We start from the raw sequence: 18,144 nt of genomic DNA on the forward strand, positions 1-18,144 counted from the left end.
ATATTCTCCTCTGTTTAGTTTTTCAGTAACTTTAGGTAAATTTTTTCTGTTAGATATACAGGTACCTAAAGCTGGAAAAGGAATATTATTTATCAATTTTGTTGACGTGAAAAAACGGTCAAAACACAATGTAGTGTCAGGATATCTGATGGTCGATGCCAATTTCATAATAACGCGTTCGCCTAATGTGGATGATGTATGCGAATCGTCTTCTTTTCCGGAATATATATTAAAATCGTAAGTATAGCCAGTCATACTGTCGCATCTCATCCATAATTTTATTCCTCTCTTCACTGGCTTCAATGGCATATACTGCTTCAAGGTAGAGCGACCCAAAAATTTGATCATAGACTCATCAATGCTTTGGAATGGAGAGTCGGATCTACATTTTTGAAAGGTGCTTTTGAGGCAATTGACCAAATCAATGAAATTCCAAGAAGGAATCGGGAGTCGAAGCAGACGTTTTCTCTAAATCAGCCAATTAATCTATCTCCTTTAAGCTGCCGAACACTGCTAGTGTTTTTCAAGCAGAAGTCTTTACGATCTTGCTGGCGTGCAAAATGCTTCGGGAACGCGGAGCGAGAGAGATATTAACATTTTCTCAGATAGTCAAACCGCGATTAAGGCTCTGACGTCACCATGGTGCAGAACGAAATTAGTAAACTCCTGTAAAAAGGAGATCAAATCTCTTGGGTGTGCAAGTAACAAGCGTACCGGACGCTCGAGCACTTCTACAACAGACGAAAAAAATGATGAAGTGAAGAAAATGGTATTGGCCAATCGTCGAATCACCGTTAGAGAAGTTACTGAGTACCTAGACATATCGATTGGCTCGTGCCATTCGACTTTTTTCAATGATTTGGGCATGAGACCGGTCACCGCAAAATTCATACTAAAACTGCTCAATTTCGACCAAAAGCAGCATCGCATGAACATTGCTAATGAGACCGAAACTGAAGAGGCCCATGAAAGAACGACGCTACGCTACGATTGACGAGATAAAGACGGCATGGAAGGAGGAGTTGAACAAGATACAAAAAAAAATTTTTAGTTTGAAGTGATTCGAAGATTGGAAAAAACGTTGGCACAAGTGCATAATATCTCATGGGGATTACGTTGAAGAGGACAAAATAGATATTAGTGAGTAAATAAATAATTTTTGAAAAAACACAAAGTTCGCGTGATCGGTCCTGGAGCCATCAGTTTTATATGTTGGCGTTTACACCCTTTATTGGGAGCTTGACCGAGGTCCTCCTCCTATTTGTGGTCTGGGTCTTGATGTTGTTTGTGGAGGAATCTACAGTTTTAAGTCGACTCCGAACGGCAAATGGTTTTTTATGAGAATCTACGTTCTCTCTGAATTCCGAATGGCAGTCACGCACAATCCATTCGGCTCTGGCGGCCGATAGAAAGTCTTAAAAGTCCCTATAAAGTCAGTGAAGTGGTGAGCGTCGAACGAAAGATGAGTAAGCACTAAAACTTTAATCGTGTTTTTCTCGAAATATGTTTTTTTCCGGGGTGTCGAATATAACTCAAAAAGTAATGAAGATATCAACTTAAAATTTTACAGGTATGTTCTTTTTTTCTGGCCTTTGCATGTACCTCAAATTGTAATTATTAGTAAAAATATTTTTTTGAACAATTTGTTTATAACAAAAAAGTGTAATTTGTTTTCATTTTCAAATCAATTTTTCATTTTTTTTTGTTAAATAGGTAAGTGCAAAGCGGTATAATAACTTATTTTAATGAAAAATTTTGGCCTGGTGGATTTCCGTTGATTATGATATATTCCACGGCGCAAATTAAAGAAACCACGTTTGAGCAGTTGTAGCGCCATTTTTTTTTTCCAAAAAAATGTATGTGAATTATTTAAGATAATAGATACGCTCGATTTTTCGCAAAAAATTATTGGAAAACCCCTTGAAATATAATACGCAAATAAATTCAGACATATTTTGGCATTTAACATTCCACGAAGAAAATCAGCTTACTTGAATATTCTCTGACAATAATAAAACTATGGTACTGCTACTACTTCTTTTAATTTAAATTTTTAGTTTTTCCGCTTACTTATTTTGAGCAAATTGTGACAGATACACATAAATACATTCATATACATACATATATGCCGGTCAACCACTATTTTATTGAATGAGCGCTTACAATCCGCATTCTTTTATGCATATTTTAAAATAGTTGAATATTCACACAAATACGCTCACCATCATTACTTGTGTATTTACTTATAACAGTTTTTTGCCATTCATTACCTAACTGGTTCCATAGTGTAGCGGTTATCACGTCTGCTTTACACGCAGAAGGTCTCCAGTTCGACCCTGGATGGAACCATGTGAATTATTTTTTTATTTTCTTATTTGTTATTCTTATTATGTACATACATATGTATGTATTTCGATTTTTTCATTCTTTGAAATATTAATGAATAATTTTGTTCGGTATTTAAAGGACTCTCTGATTGCTCTGTTACGCAGTTATAATTTCATTAATGTATTCATATTTGATTATTTTGATTAAAATATTTTTTATACATACTATATGAAATTTATAGTAATTTCTTTTTAATATACTAATTTCTTAAGTAAATTTTATTTAACTTCGAACAAGTTATTCCTGGTTTTTATTCCGCCACGCTGTTAACCGCGACCTTTCGAGTTGTAATTTTTCTTCCCCAACAAAGTAGGAATATCATCGGTTAGTAGTCAACCCCACACGGCGTCTTTTACTTTAAATGTACATACATACATTTATGTGTATGTATATATTTGCCTTTCAATTATGACTTTGTATTTTGCTTTTACTTTAGGGTAGGTAGAATTTTCGTTTCACTATGGAACGTAACAGCCACTTCGTAACAATTCTCATCAGGTTTGTAACGTTCTGTGAACAAATTGTTTTATTTAGATGTTAAAAGTTATCGCTTCTCGGCCTTATGGCTAAGATCAAAGTGTAGTGTTGAAAAATTGTTTTGTTTTTTGTCTTTTGTCTTTTGTTTTTTGTCCTTTCGTTTTCCTTGTTTTTTGTCTCTTATTTTTGTTTGTTTCTCGTTTTTCTTTGTTTCTTGTTTTTTGTCCTTTTTTTTTTTTTTTTTTTTTCTTTTTCTTTTTCTCTCTTGTTTTTACAACTGGACACTTTAATGATTATTTACCCATTTGTGGAATTATTTGTCAATTCACTCAACAGTATTATTGAGTCAATTCACCCAACAGTATTATAATGGCGGATGAACCTGCGGGGGATTCTGGCGAGCTGCCGGGGTCACCAACAGAGATTGTCATTGAATTTCCTCTTCCCTCAGAATTCCGATGCCCAAAGTGTGCGGGTCCTCGGAAAGGACGAGGGGCCTGTATCTACTCCTCGCACGGAGGGCTTGCTAAACACATAAAGTTTGACCATCCGGGTGAATATGTACTGGTCTTCCAATGTGGCGTTTGTGGCTACAGAGGGGGGACAGCATATCCCGCCAAGGATGTGCGAACTCATCATGCCAAAAATCATGTCGTTAACCGGCCCGCTCTATCGACAGAAACGAGGGCACGTGGTCGCACCGGATCTGACAGAACAGCCAACAGTAGTAGCAATAGCACTATTACCGCATTAAGATCTAGCGCGAGAGCCAGAGTCAGCTCAGATAATTCCCTCATTAGCAGTAGAGTCACTCCCGACAGAAGTAACGGACCATCACCAGGAAATCCTCCACCAAGGACCACTCGGAGACCTCCATCCCTTAGTTCCCAGCGTGATGACACTGGCGCCACGATCTCTCGACCCTCCGGCCGCACTATCACCACCAGAGCTACGGCGTCGACTACCTCCTCCACTACCAAAGGCCCTCCAACAACATCGAGGGAGACACACAATAAAACACCAACACAACCCAGGGCTTCTCACGCTGCAACACCCCCTACAAGGAACTCCAGGGCTCAAAGTACCCCACCGACATCTATGTTCCACAGAAAGCAAACTGCACCATTGCGTCCAAGGGACTCAAATCGCTTGGTTACTGTCATCACTACCACTGCAACGGGGCCTGTCACCAGAAGCAGGCGCCTCATGAGCCTCCCACCTGAGACAAGAGACGTATTGCAGAAGAGAAAGGGGCTCACCAGAGCGAATACAGAGGGTACGAACAGCTCCCCACGGGAGTCGAGAGACACACCCATCCCGTTAGCACCCCAGCCAAGAATGCCATCAGAACCATCACAACTGTCACCTCATTCACCAACAGATGGAAATAATGAAGGAAGCGAGCACCCACTATCAACCGGGGCGGCCTATCTACCCCCTTCAACCAGCATCACTACATTGACCACGGTAAAAAATAGTGTCAGCACGTGCGGGAGACCAATCGTGACAGCAAGACTGATTGGTGAGGGACCACAGATAGTGTCCGCTACAAGGGTGAACCCAACGGCCACCCAACTTCTCCTTAGCAGGATCCAAGAGGAAAGATGCACGCACCAGAAGGAAGCCCAACGTCCATCAACATCCCATGGGACTACCGAGGGTAGGGAATCGGGGCGTCTCAGTGAAGTCGCACTGAGGAAAAGGCGTGGAGCTGGCAGGAAACTGAGCCCATCACCATCGTCTTCGTCGTCATCGCCGAGTCATTCTGCCGGGGCCCAAAGTGACGATTCAGTCTTTACTCGCAATCCGGTAACACACAGTCCTATGAATAATAACCTTAATAATATGAACGACAATGTAATTGATGTAAATAATAATAGTCATCAATCTCCGCAACTAGAGGCATTGCAAAATCCGGTACGACAGGCACCGCCCGCGATTGCCCCAAGCTTCTCAGCATCAGTACCTCGTGACCACTCTTTGCGCAACCCTCAAACTGCTCATACCGAACCCAACATTTTTCCTAGATCCTCAACAGCTTCCCAACTCCCGAAGTCCGGCTCCGCGGGGGCGCGTGCTTCTGGGGGGGCTCCATCAGGGGACCTGGCTCGGTCTGGACTTGCTAGTCGCCAGACACAGAGAAACCATGGGACCATCAATAGGGGAAACAACCCAGCGACGTCCTCCACGAGTGCCCAGAGGACACGTCCTCACCACTTCCAACCATCTGACAGAGTATCCCGGGCGCCAGCGCGGGCTCCAACAGATACCAACAGCCAGCGTGCAACGAGAGAACAAGGTGCAGGCCGCATTTCCGAGGCTGCCAACACCAGAAGACGATTGGTGGCCCGGGCAGAAGGAATAAACACCGTGGATGGCCTTGATCAACTCGCAGTGGATCTAGCGAGTTTCCTACAAGCAACATCTGGGAAACCGGCAAACAATCAGCCGCGACCTCCTCGGGCCCAGCCCCAGCAACGTGAACCACCAAGTCAACAGCCCCGCCACGATAGAGCTGGCTATCACCCCGACGATGCCAACGACAGGAGAAGCCGGCACCAGGGCGCTGAGCCCATGTTTCACCAGGGAGCTCAACAAGTTCGTCAAGCAACCGAGATTCAAAAACTCTACAGAACGAATCGCAAGAGAGCGATGCAGAAAATACTGGTAGGATCCACGAAACACTGCCAAGTGCAGCGAGATGAGGTCTACCAGCACTATCACTCCATGTACTCTCTTGCGAGGAATTCTACGGGGAACGAACCGGAAATCCAATGGCCGGAATGGCCTGAGAATGGAAATGAGCGGTTGGTGGAGGCACTGACAAAGCCCTTTGACGCCCTCGAGGTGAACAAGAGACTCCGTAAAACACATAACAGTGCACCGGGACCGGATGGACTCACCTACCGAGAGCTTCGGAGGGCAGATCCTGGTGCGGTAGTTATCACCGCGGCCTTCAACGCCTGTCTCCGGTTATCGGCATTTCCAACATCGTGGAAAATGTCCAACACGGTGCTGGTCTACAAAAAAGGAGACCAGGCGGACCTCTCCAACTGGCGTCCGCTAGCCATGGGCGACACGACAGCAAAACTGTTTGCTGCTGTACTGGCGGACAGGATCACCGAGTTCGCAGTACGGGGGAAGCGCCTTGGACAGGAGCAGAAGGGCTTCCTGCAGTATGAGGGGTGCGCTGAGCACAACTACGTTCTGCAGGAGGTCATTGAGGACTCCAAACGGACGGGGAAGGAACTTCTGGTGGCCTGGCTGGACCTGACCAACGCCTTCGGGTCCATCCCTCATGAATCCATATATAGGGCCTTGGATGGAGCTGGCCTGCCGTCGTCAGCGGTGAACATGGTGAGAGCAATGTACACCGACTGCACGACACAGGTAAGGACACGGGAGGGATTCACTGACCCTATTAGAATTGCTGCGGGAGTCAAGCAGGGTTGCCCGGCTAGCCCCATCATGTTCAACCTGACCCTGGAGTCGCTCATCAGAGAGCTTTCCAGCAAAGGTACGGGCTACGTGATGGGGACCACGCGATGGAAGAACTTAGCGTACGCCGATGACCTTGCTTTGATTGCTGGCAGCCCGGAGGAGATGAGACTGTTGCTGACGACCGCGGAGGCTGAAGCCAAGAAGATCGGGCTCAGGTTTAATCCTGGAAAATGCGCCACCCTCCATCTTAGGGGCAAGGGCGGTAAGCAGCGCGCAGTACCCACCGAGTTCATCATGGGCGATGAGCCAGTGAAGGCGCTCCAAGCGGGACAAGCCTACCAACATCTAGGAATACCAACTGGCTACCAAGTGAGACAAACACCCGTTGCCACCATTGAGCAGCTCATCACTGATGTTAGGACGGTGGATGACTCTCTGCTAACCCCATGGCAGAAGTTTGACGCCGTAGCCACTTTCATCTTACCAAGGCTAGATTTCGTGATGAGGGGAGCTCAGGTCCGGAAGGCGGGCCTCACAGCGGCGGACAAAGCCATCAAGAGAGCAGGTAAACGCTGGCTGAACCTTCCGCAGCGCGCCAGTCCGGAGGTGGTCTTCATACCCCCGTATAGGGGTGGTGGAGGGTTGCTTCCGTTGGCGGACCTGGCAGACGTACTCACGGTAGCTCATGCGTTCAGGATGTTAACCTGTGCGGATGGGTCCGTGAGCGCGTTGGCGAGGGAAACGTTGTCGGACACGGTTCAGAGGAAGCTGAAAAGACCACCAGTGCAGCAGGACATCGCTGAATACCTCTCTGGCTCATTGGAGGGGGAGTTCTTTGGGCCCAGCACCGACAATTCCTCATTTTGGTCACGCGTCAGAGTGGCAACGAGACGCCAAGCTGCGAAGCTGGAGCTGAAATGGAGACACGATGGCGGCCGGGACGAACTATCGCTGGAGTGTAAGAGCTCTAGAGGCAGAACAATCATCATCCCCCCAGAGGCCAGGACCCAGGTGATCAACCGGCTGAGAACGGCCATACAGGAGCATTACCTCGCGACGCTCCTCGCGAAGCCAGACCAGGGAAAAGTCTACGAGGTTTCATCTGGTGTAAGGGTCGCCAATCATTTTATGAGAAGCGGCAGTTACACCAGGTTTGCCGAGTGGCGTTTTGTCCACCGCGCCCGGCTCGACGTGCTCCCATTAAACGGGGCACGAAGATGGGGCGAGGGGGACAAGCGCTGCCGTAGATGTAATCACGCCCTGGAATCCTTGCCGCACGTGCTGTGCCACTGCACACCTCACTCGGCAGCGAGACAACTGCGCCATGACGCTATTGTAGCAAGAGTGGCAAAAGCTGTCAAACTGCCTGGCACCATGACCATCAACCAGACAGTTGCGGGAGTCTCTGGTGGGAATCTCTCAGCACTAAGGCCGGACATCGTCATCAGGAACGAGACCACGAGGTCCGTCACCATAGTGGACATAACCGTGCCATTCGAGAACCGACGGGAGAGTTTCGCAGAGGCGCGGGACGAGAAGATAAGGAAGTATACCCCGCTGGCTGCTGCGCTGCATTCACGAGGCTACAATGTGGAGATAGAGGCGATCCTCGTTGGTGCCCTGGGCACCTGGGACCCACGCAACGAGCCGGTGCTGAGACGCTTGCGTGTTAACCAACGCTACGCGTCTATGATGCGCCGTCTAGTTGTATCTGACACCATCCACTGGTCACGGGACATGTACGTGGAGCACGTCTCTGGGGTGAGACAATATTCTGCTCCTCCTGGGGAGCGCCCTGGCTAGGGTGTACCCCTGGCGGACGGACTTCAAACCCTCCTGACCCTACGTGAATGCGATGGTAAGGAGTCAACCTTAGCTAAGAAGCAGCATAATCCTTTATTTATATCTGGCGAACCGTCACTCTCGAAAGGAGTGCGGGTATTTTTTTTTTCGCTTCTCGGCCTTATGGCTAAGATCAAAGCGATCGCATAAGATCGCTGCAACCTTAGCTAAGGAGCAGCATGATCTTTTATTATATCTTATATCTAGCGAACCGTCACTCTCGAAAAGAGTGCGGCAATTTTTATCACCCCGGGGGGCGGAAATGTCCCCCCGGGGAAAACGGTCTTGAAGCCCTCTTTATCTGTTCTTATCAGCTTAACATCTGATAGATCCTCCATCGGAGGACAACAAATGTTAAACTGATTTTTGGAAATGGACGGAGTGTTTTAGGGGCTTGCTCCACCTCTGTCACGGGTTGGCCCGGTATTGCAGTACCGCCGGGATTTCGGCCCAAATTTTGAATACATTCACTGGTAAAAAAAGTCTAATAGTTTTTTGTATTATGGTATTTAGGATAGAGAGAGACGACGAGGAACGCACTTGATGCGTTAAAGCGTAACAACTGAAAATCTGAACATTTTCAGTCGAGACGAAAAAACGTTTCCCCGTAAAAATTAATAATATATTACAAGGAATGGCTAAGATCAAAGTGAGCAAAATGTGTTTGTTGTCTTTTGTTTTCTTTGTCTTTTGTTTTCTTTGTCTTTGTTTTTCTTTGTCTTTTTTTTTTTTTTTTTTTTTTTTTTTTTGCGAGTGTCCAACTAGACACTTGAATGATTATTTACCCATTTGTGGAATTATTTGTCAATTCACTCAACAGTATTATTGAGAGTTATAATGGCGGATGAACCTGCGGGGGATTCTGGCGAGCGGCCGGGGTCACCAACAGAGATTGTCATTGAATTTCCTCTTCCCTCAGAATTCCGATGCCCAAAGTGTGCGGGTCCTCGGAAAGGACGAGGGGGCAGTATCTACTTCTCGCACGGAGGGCTTGCTAAACACATAAAGTTTGACCATCCGGGTGAATATGTACTGGTCTTCCAATGTGGCGTTTGTGGCTACAGAGGGGGGACAGCATATCCCGCCAAGGATGTGCGAACTCATCATGCCAAAAATCATGTCGTTAACCGGCCCGCTCTATCGACAGAAACGAGGGCACGTGGTCGTACCGGATCTGACAGGACAGCCAATAGTAGTAGCAATAGCACTATTACTGCATTAAGATCTAGCGCGAGAGCCAGAGTCAGCTCAGATAATTCCCTCATTAGCAGTAGAGTCACTCCCGACAGAAGTAACGGACCATCACCACGAAACCCCCCACCAAGGACCACTCGGAGACCTCCATCCCTTAGTTCCCAGCGTGATGACACTGGCGCCACGATCTCTCGACCCTCCGGCCGCACTATCACCACCAGAGTTACGGCGTCGACTACCTCCTCCACTACCAAAGGTCCTCCAACAACATCGAGGGGGACACACAATAAAACACCAACACAACCCAGGGCTTCTCACGCTGCAACACCCCCTACAAGGAACTCCAGGGCTCAAAGTACCCCACCGACATCTATGCTCCACAGAAAGTAAACTGCACCATTGCGTCCAAGGGACTCAAATCGCTTGGTTACTGTCATCACTACCACTGCAGCGGGCCCTGTCACCAGAAGCAGGCGCCTCATGAGCCTCCCACCTGAGACAAGAGACGTTTTGCAGAAGAGAAAGGGGCTCACCAGAGCGAATACAGAGAGTACGAACAGCTCCCCACGGGAGTCGAGAGACACACCCATCCCGTTAGCACCCCAGCCAAGAATGCCATCAGAACCATCACAACCGTCACCTCATTCACCAACAGATGAAAATAATGAAGGAAGCGGGCACCCACCATCAACCGGGGCGGCCTATCTACCCCCTTCAACCAGCATCACCTCACTGACCACGGTAACAACTAGTGTCAGCACGTGCGGGAGACCGATCGTGACAGCAAGACTGATTGGTGAGGGACCACAGATAGTGTCAGCTACAAGGGTGAACCCAACGGCCACCCAACATCTCCTTAGCAGGATCCAAGAGGAAAGATGCACTCACCAGGTTTCATCTGGTGTAAGGGTCGCCAACCATTTTATGAGAAGCGGCAGTTACACCAGGTTTGCCGAGTGGCGTTTTGTCCACCGCGCCCGGCTCGACGTGCTCCCATTAAACGGGGCACGAAGATGGGGTGAGGGGGACAAGCGCTGCCGTAGATGTAATCACGCCCTGGAATCCTTGCCGCACGTGCTGTGCCACTGCACACCTCACTCGGCAGCGAGACAACTGCGCCATGACGCTATTGTAGCAAGAGTGGCAAAAGCTGTCAAACTGCCTGGCACCATGACCATCAACCAGACAGTTGCGGGAGTCTCTGGTGGGAATCTCTCAGCACTAAGGCCCGACATTGTCATCAGGAACGAGACCACGAGGTCCGTCACCATAGTGGACATAACCGTGCCATTCGAGAACCGACGGGAGAGTTTCGCAGAGGCGCGGGACGAGAAGATAAGGAAGTATACCCCGCTGGCTGTTGCGCTGCATTCACGAGGCTACAATGTGGAGGTAGAGGCGATCCTCGTTGGTGCCCTGGGCACCTGGGACCCATGCAACGAGCCGGTGCTGAGACGCTTGCGTGTTAACCAACGCTACGCGTCTATGATGCGCCGTCTAGTTGTATCTGACACCATCCACTGGTCACGGGACATATACGTGGAGCACGTCTCTGGGGTGAGACAATATTCTGCTCCTCCTGGGGAGCGCCCTGGCGGACGGACTTCAAACCCTCCTGACCCTACGTGAATGCGATTGTAAGGATGGGCTATGGCCTCCGGTACCCCTTCTGGGTGAACGGGGGCAATAACGAGATTAATTCTTTCATATGAAACACCTGCAAAGAAAAAAGTCAACCTTAGCTAAGAAGCAGCATAATCTTTTATTTATATCTAGCGAACCGTCACTCTCGAAAAGAGTGCGGGAATTTTTTTATGTATCACCCCGGGGGGGAAATGTCCCCCCGGGGAAAACGGTCTTGAAGTCCACTTTATCTGTTCTTATCAGCTTAACATCTGATAGATCCTCCATCGGAGGACAACAAATGTTAAACTGATTTTTGGAAATGGACGGAGTGTTTTAGGGGCTTGCTCCACCTCTGTCACGGGTTGGCCCGGTATTGCAGTACCGCCGGGATTTCGGCCCAAATTTTGAATACATTCACTGGTAAAAAAAGTCCAATAGTTTTTTGTATTATGAGAGACGACGAGGAACGCACTTGATGCGTTAAAGCGTAACAACTGAAAATCTGAACATTTTCAGTCGAGACGAAAAAACGTTTCCCCGTAAATATTAATAATATATTACAAGGAAAAAAAACGAAAATATCATTAAAAACAATATAACGGTTGTTTCATTCTTATTTGCTTAGTAGTTGCGCTAAAATAACAAATTTTTGAGTTGTTACTCTACTCTTTTCCTGAAATTTTTTTATACACTTAGTGGTATATTTTAAACAAACCGTTTGGTTGTAAACAGGCACAATTCAAAATGTTACACTTTATGTGACACAAATTTGTTCAAACACTTGGAGACAACTAAAAATGTAACTCTTTAGTTGAGACAAAAGAAGTCATTCTGAAAACAAAGAGAGAGTCATAACGGTTTTTTTAACGAAAGACTAGACAAACCACTGAACGATTTTTACAGTGGGTAGAGATGACCACTTTACATTGTTTTCTTGCAAAAAACTAAAATTTGGAAATCGTTTCCAAAACTGATTGAACATGATTTGTGACCCTTTTGTATTTAGGGTGTTATATGTATGTATATTTTACAGGCATTTTTCAACTTTCATCATTTGGACAGAACTTGATGCAAAATACTTTGCCACTATCGCCTCCCACGCGAATATCTATGGAATCGCCCTAACCATTACCACATTTTTTCGTTGGCGATGCTGCATTCGCATTGAGAACAAACTTGATGCGACCATATCCCTGGTTTAACTTACCAAGAACCAAGCGGATTTTTAATTATCACCTTTCAAGAGCGCGTAGAGTAATAGAGAACAGCTTTGGAATATTAACGGCGCGATGGAGAATTCTTCGCATGACGATTGAATGTGACCCTAAAAATTGCGAAAAAGTTGTGCTAGCCTCCATTGTTTTACACAATTTTATAATTTTAAACGATCACAATCGTTAGTATAGCCCTGAAAATTATGTTGATCGACAAGAACCAGGCAACATCGTTCATTGTGGGGAATGGCGACGAGAAATAAATAGTGAATCGTCATTACCACGTATACGGACTACAATTGGGAGAACTTCAACAAATGCATTTAATATCCGCGATAGGCTTGCTGATTATTTCATAAATGAAGGAGCTTTACCATACCAAGATGACATAAACCTTTCCATTGGCGGACCCTACATATAAAATTGAAACACATGTAAAGTGAAACAAATATACATATATATAATGAATTATTTTATTATTTATGTTTATTTATTTATGAATTTTATTTACGAACTTTTAGATATGCAATTTATATACAGAAATATACTTACAAATATAAAGTCCAACTGTAAATTTATGCAATTAAAAATATTTGGAAATATTTTCATTCTTCAAGTAGTTCTTTTTCTATTGCAAAATTCAGGGACAATGTATACATACATATTTAAAAAATCATAGTATTCTGGTATACGCATATGTACAAAGTTTACATATTTACAAAATCACAGTATTCATATTCCATATTTCTTATGCTATGAAATTCAAAATTCAAAGATTCTTAAAAGTAAACTTAAAAAAATTCAATAAAAGATAAAAATAAAAAAGAATTCAAAGATTCTTAATACTAAACTTAAAAAAATTCAATAAAAGATAAAAACAAAGAAAAATTCAACGAATTTTAAAACTAAATTTAAAAAAATTCAAACTAAGATAAAAAAAACTACGAACCCTCATTCCGGTTCCTGACCTATTTTAAATATTACCTCCAGTATTCTCTGCATGGCCCGGACTTTCTTAGCTGCACCCATTGAGCCAATCATACAATATAACCGAATGAGTCCGCTGAGTTGTTTGTTTTGTTTTCTTTTTCAATGCATCTCTTTTTCAAGAGATCGATTGCTTCCAAAATGCCATTTTCAACCTCAGCACTTCTGTCGCGTTTTTTCCGCCAGGTTGCTGTGACTGGGGTGGAGCAAGTGACAGAGATGACGCTGATGTTGATGACAATGGTGAATCAACATCATCACACACTCTTCTGGTGGCACTATTGGTGGCAACGGTGAGGGCATAGAAGTAGCAATTCAAGGCCTAAGCGAAGCTACTTCTGGGCACACATTTTGTGAGCACCTAATTCTTTAAGAAAACATTATTAGTTATCACTTTATAAAAATATGCCAACTATACTTACGGTTGAGGAATAACATGCGGCCTTAAAAATTACATGCTTTCAAGCAGATACCACGGCTTCTGGTATTCTGCTCCACTGCCTGATGGTGCTTCCGATTTCCTGGCTTCTCTGCCATACCGATCGCGAAGAGCTAACCACCTCCGTCTGCATACCTCACCTTTAAAATAACTTTGAATACTAGTAAATATATGTAGCTCCCACTCACCACTTGTGCCCAGCTCCTTTCCAATCTGTTCCCATATCAACGTTTTCCTTTCTTTATTGTCTTGTGCTAGCGATACAAGATGCTCGTCGTTCAGCGCCATTTCCGTGTTTAATATGTTTGTACACAAATTGGCGAAAATAAATGCATATGCATCTGCTTGTGTCGAACCAATGTTGCCATTGATATATTTGCTTACACACTTTTTCACACATCCGCGTTATGAGTTACAATTTTTCATTGTTTAATAAACCAAAGCCAAAAACCAACAAATGCAAATAGTTCATTTATCTATAATTAACATTATTCAACAGTATTTTCAAGCTATTTTAACAAAAATTATCATTTTTCTAAGTTTATTTTGTAAATGATTTCGAAATGTACTGCTTGGCAACACTGTGTAGTGAGAGAGCAATCAGCTGACAGGGTATTACGGGGTTTTTTAAAAATCGTGAAATAAAATCTACGATACTACGATACGGAAGGAAGGAATTTTTCATTTACATGAGGTTCTCATTAGTTTGATCGTAACAGCTGACAGGGGATTGCGTTTACGGCGTTCACTGTTTCCAGCATTACAGTGATAAATTCTTGCACGCGAGATGAGTGTTTTTGGTCATGGTCCTGTTGAAACAATAACCCTTTAGCCGATTTTTTCCATTATGTTCTGAATTTTCTCTTCGCCAAACTTTTAGAGGTCCAGCTGATCCGGAAACATTAAATTTCGACTGATCACTGAATATGATGTTTTCCCAAAAAGAATCTGGCTCATTTACATAGTGATTGGCGAGCTCCAATATCTTCTTCCCGTTAATATCTAAAATGTAGGATTTGCGGCGTGCCACTCTGTTATGATAACTAGCGCTTTGCAGACAATTATGCGCGAGCCAATATTTTTCGCCTTCCGGCTTGGTGGTGATTATCTTCCAATTTACCAGTATTATGTAATTAGCAACTACACTTTGCACCAGAATTAACACCGATAACAATGTCAGCCTTGAAATCCAAGGGAGATCTCTCTTGCCAACAAGTGCTTTGGACTAAGTAGGCAAATAAGAAGTAAACTCCTCTCTTGACGAACAAAACTAAGACTTTATAAGGCTCTCCCGTGCCCGTTTTAGAGGATGGCGCAGACTTGCTTGTCTTTGAAAATATATAAAAATTTATTTTTATGAATTTAATTTTAGGGTAGTTCTTAACACTATGTTAATACTGGACTGGCTGCCAACATATTTGACTTATACCTCATCTAATTGTTTTAGGTACACGACTTGTATATTAGTTTCTTTGTTTGCTGTTTAAGAAAAACATGTTTATCTTTTGTTATTCTAAAATATGTTTGGATTTGTGCATGATTCTAGCGTCCATTGCAGTGCTTGAGAGGAAGATTTTAGGACCTTTGCACGTTAGCGACGGCAATTGTAGTGGGCGATGGAACAATGACAATGACATAGACATATGTATATATATATATACAATTGGCGAGTACACCCTTTGTGGGTGTTTGGTCGAGCTCCTATATGTGGAGTGGCTCTTTATGTTGTTCCACAAATGGAGGGACCTACAGTTTCAAGCCGACTCCGAATGGCAAACATATTTTATGAGGACCTTTTTTATGGCAGAAATATGCTCTGAAGTTTGCCATTGCCTGTCGAGGGGCGACCGCTATCAAAAAAAGAACCTTTTCTTAATTTTGGTATTTCAACAAGATTCGAACCTACGTTCTTTCTAAATTCTAAATGATAGTCACGCACCAACAATTCAGTTACAGCGAATAAAAATCCAGCGGCTTTGTTGGCTGGGTCATGTAAACCCTATGGATACAAACGGTTCGACTCTGAAAGTATTCGATGCGCTACCAACTGGTAGTAGCAGAGGAAGAGGAAGGAAAGATCAGGTTGAGATGGACTTGGCTTCACTAGGAGTTTCCAAATACTGTTTCTCCAAAAGGGAATCAAACTTTATTCTTGCTGGTATTGTATGCAACGATGAAGGGTATGGGAGTCATTTGATTCGGAAAACTTACGGTGTTGTTTGTTATCATAGGAGTGCAGTTAACAAGGAGTCACATGTTAATTTATTTATATATACACTGAAGAGCAAAACTGTAACAAAATGTAATACTTTCTATTTCAACACATTTTTTTTTAGACATGTTTTAACAAATCAAATATTTTTTTTGCATAACTTTATTGGCATGTATGTACTCTCTCTCTCAAACCGGTTTGGTGTCAATGCAACAACAACAACACTAGTAGCAAGCAATAATGCAAATAAAGACAAATGTTACAGTTTTGCACTCACTCTTAATTATATATTTGGTGGATTTTTAATTATTATAAACGTGACCGTGAATAAGACAAAATGTTAAATCGGGAAGTACAACGCCAAATAATTGATTTGCTGAAGAAGGGCGAGTCTATAAGAAAAATAGCTAAAAAATTCGAAGTGAGCCACATGGCTGTGCAAAGGCTGCGGAAAAATGTACCAGACGCTGTTCCCAGTAACAAAGGAGGCCGGCCAAGGAAGATAAGCGACCGCGACCAAATTTGGTAACAAACAGCAAGGCGGTCACTCCCAAAGAAGCACTAAAGATGCTGGATATTGATGCCAGTCAGTGGACAGCCAGGCGCAGCCTGTCAAAACTGGGGCTAAAGGCAGCGGAGAAGAAAACCAAGCCAATGCTGACAAAAAGACATGTGCGGTTGAGGCGGGATTTTGTTGCGGCTCACCAAAGCTGCACAGTTGAAGATTGGGATCAGGTACGTCTTTATAAATGGATTATAAAAGACCTTTTTTCATAAAATTTCAAAACGATTGCAGGTTATTTGGTCTGATGAAACCAAAATCAATCGATTTCAGTCAGATGGTCGGGCCTGGTATTGGGTTAAAGACCCAAATGCAGTCCAGCCACATCACATCAAGCAGACAGTAAAACATGGTGGTGGCTCCATTATGGTGTGGGGCTGCATTTCCAAAAATGGTGTGGGTCCTTTAGTACGAATAGACGGTATAATGCGGAAAGAGGAATATCTGGCCATATTGCAACAAAATCTGCCGGGTGTAGTGGAAAGTAAGGGTCTTGCTGCTGAAAAAGTAATTTTTCAGCAAGACAATGACTCTAAGCACACCACACATGTTGTACGAAATTGGATGCAACGCCAAAAATTTCGTAACTTGAAGTGGCCTCCACAATCACCGGACATGAACCCAATCGAAAATTTATGGAGTCATGTAAAATCGAAGCTTGCCGAATATTCAAGTCCGCCCAGTGGAGTTAATGAGCTGTGGGAGCGAACACGCGATGTATGGGATGCTATTCCGAATGACTTTGTCTTGAGGTATACACGAAGTATGCCCAATCGTATCCACTAGCTGAAAAAATCCAAAGGATATTGGACATCTTATTAATATTTATTTTATTTATTGTAAAAAATAAAAAAATGGGTTGAGTGCAAAACTGTAACATTTGTCTTTATTTGCATTATTGCTTGCTACTAGTGTTGTTGTTGTTGCATTGACACCAAACCGGTTTGAGAGAGAGAGTACATACATGCCAATAAAGTTATGCAAAAAAAATATTTGATTTGTTAAAACATGTCTAAAAAAAAATGTGTTGAAATAGAAAGTATTACATTTTGTTACAGTTTTGCTCTTCAGTGTACATACATATGTACATACTGTACATATCAATTAATTTCATTTTTTGCTACACTTTCGTTGAGTTAAGTCTCAAAACTGACTTAAGCTACTTTTCATGTAAAATTTGCATTATTCTACTTCTTGTTTTTGAAAAACTTATTTCACTTTTTGTTTATCCAGCCACTGCAAGATACTGCATTCCTCGTTTAGAATCAGCGTCAACGTTGGTTTTCCTACCACTCCGTTTAGTTGTGCGGTAACTACTAAGTGATTTTAGGAAATTATGTACATAGTTATAGATTCCTATGGCGATTGAGTTTTTTAGAAATTTCCTTCATTTCAGCTCCTTTATCGCCCATTCCCAGTATAGGTACTTGATCAAGTAGTCAACGGTTTCTTCTGCACGGTTTTTTAAATATATAACACAATGCAATTAAATGAACAATTTATATTAAAGAAAAATTGTTATCCTTGTATTTTGCAATTATTTCTTGCGATCTGAACACTTGAAACTATCACGTTACAAATCAAAACCCACCTAAATCTGCTATGCAACAATTATTTACTATTGATCAGTGAATGCGGCGTAACATTTCTCGAATAACTGTATAGTATTCGGTAAACAAACTGCAGACTGAAACTTTTTAAAGAACAACAATGAATAACAAAACCAATCATTTGTTTGTTTATGCCTGCAGTTGAGTCCGAC

General features: G+C 43.5%; 1 non-coding gene and 2 pseudogenes across 1 annotated transcript; all 3 read left to right on the forward strand.

The window, feature by feature from the left end:
• Window positions 1–2,276: 2,276 nt before the first annotated feature.
• Window positions 2,277–2,349, forward strand: Trnav-uac (transfer RNA valine (anticodon UAC)). Its single transcript has one exon. It is a non-coding gene; the product is annotated as a tRNA-Val (tRNA).
• A 6,088-nt stretch (window positions 2,350–8,437) lies between these two features.
• On the forward strand, window positions 8,438–8,607 carry LOC128862626 (U2 spliceosomal RNA; annotated as a pseudogene).
• A 2,586-nt stretch (window positions 8,608–11,193) lies between these two features.
• Window positions 11,194–11,374, forward strand: LOC128862620 (U2 spliceosomal RNA; annotated as a pseudogene).
• The last annotated feature ends 6,770 nt before the right edge of the window (window positions 11,375–18,144 follow it).

The sequence above is a fragment of the Anastrepha ludens genome, chromosome 4, assembly GCF_028408465.1.
Source record: "Anastrepha ludens isolate Willacy chromosome 4, idAnaLude1.1, whole genome shotgun sequence".
Taxonomy (NCBI): Eukaryota; Metazoa; Arthropoda; class Insecta; order Diptera; family Tephritidae; genus Anastrepha; species Anastrepha ludens.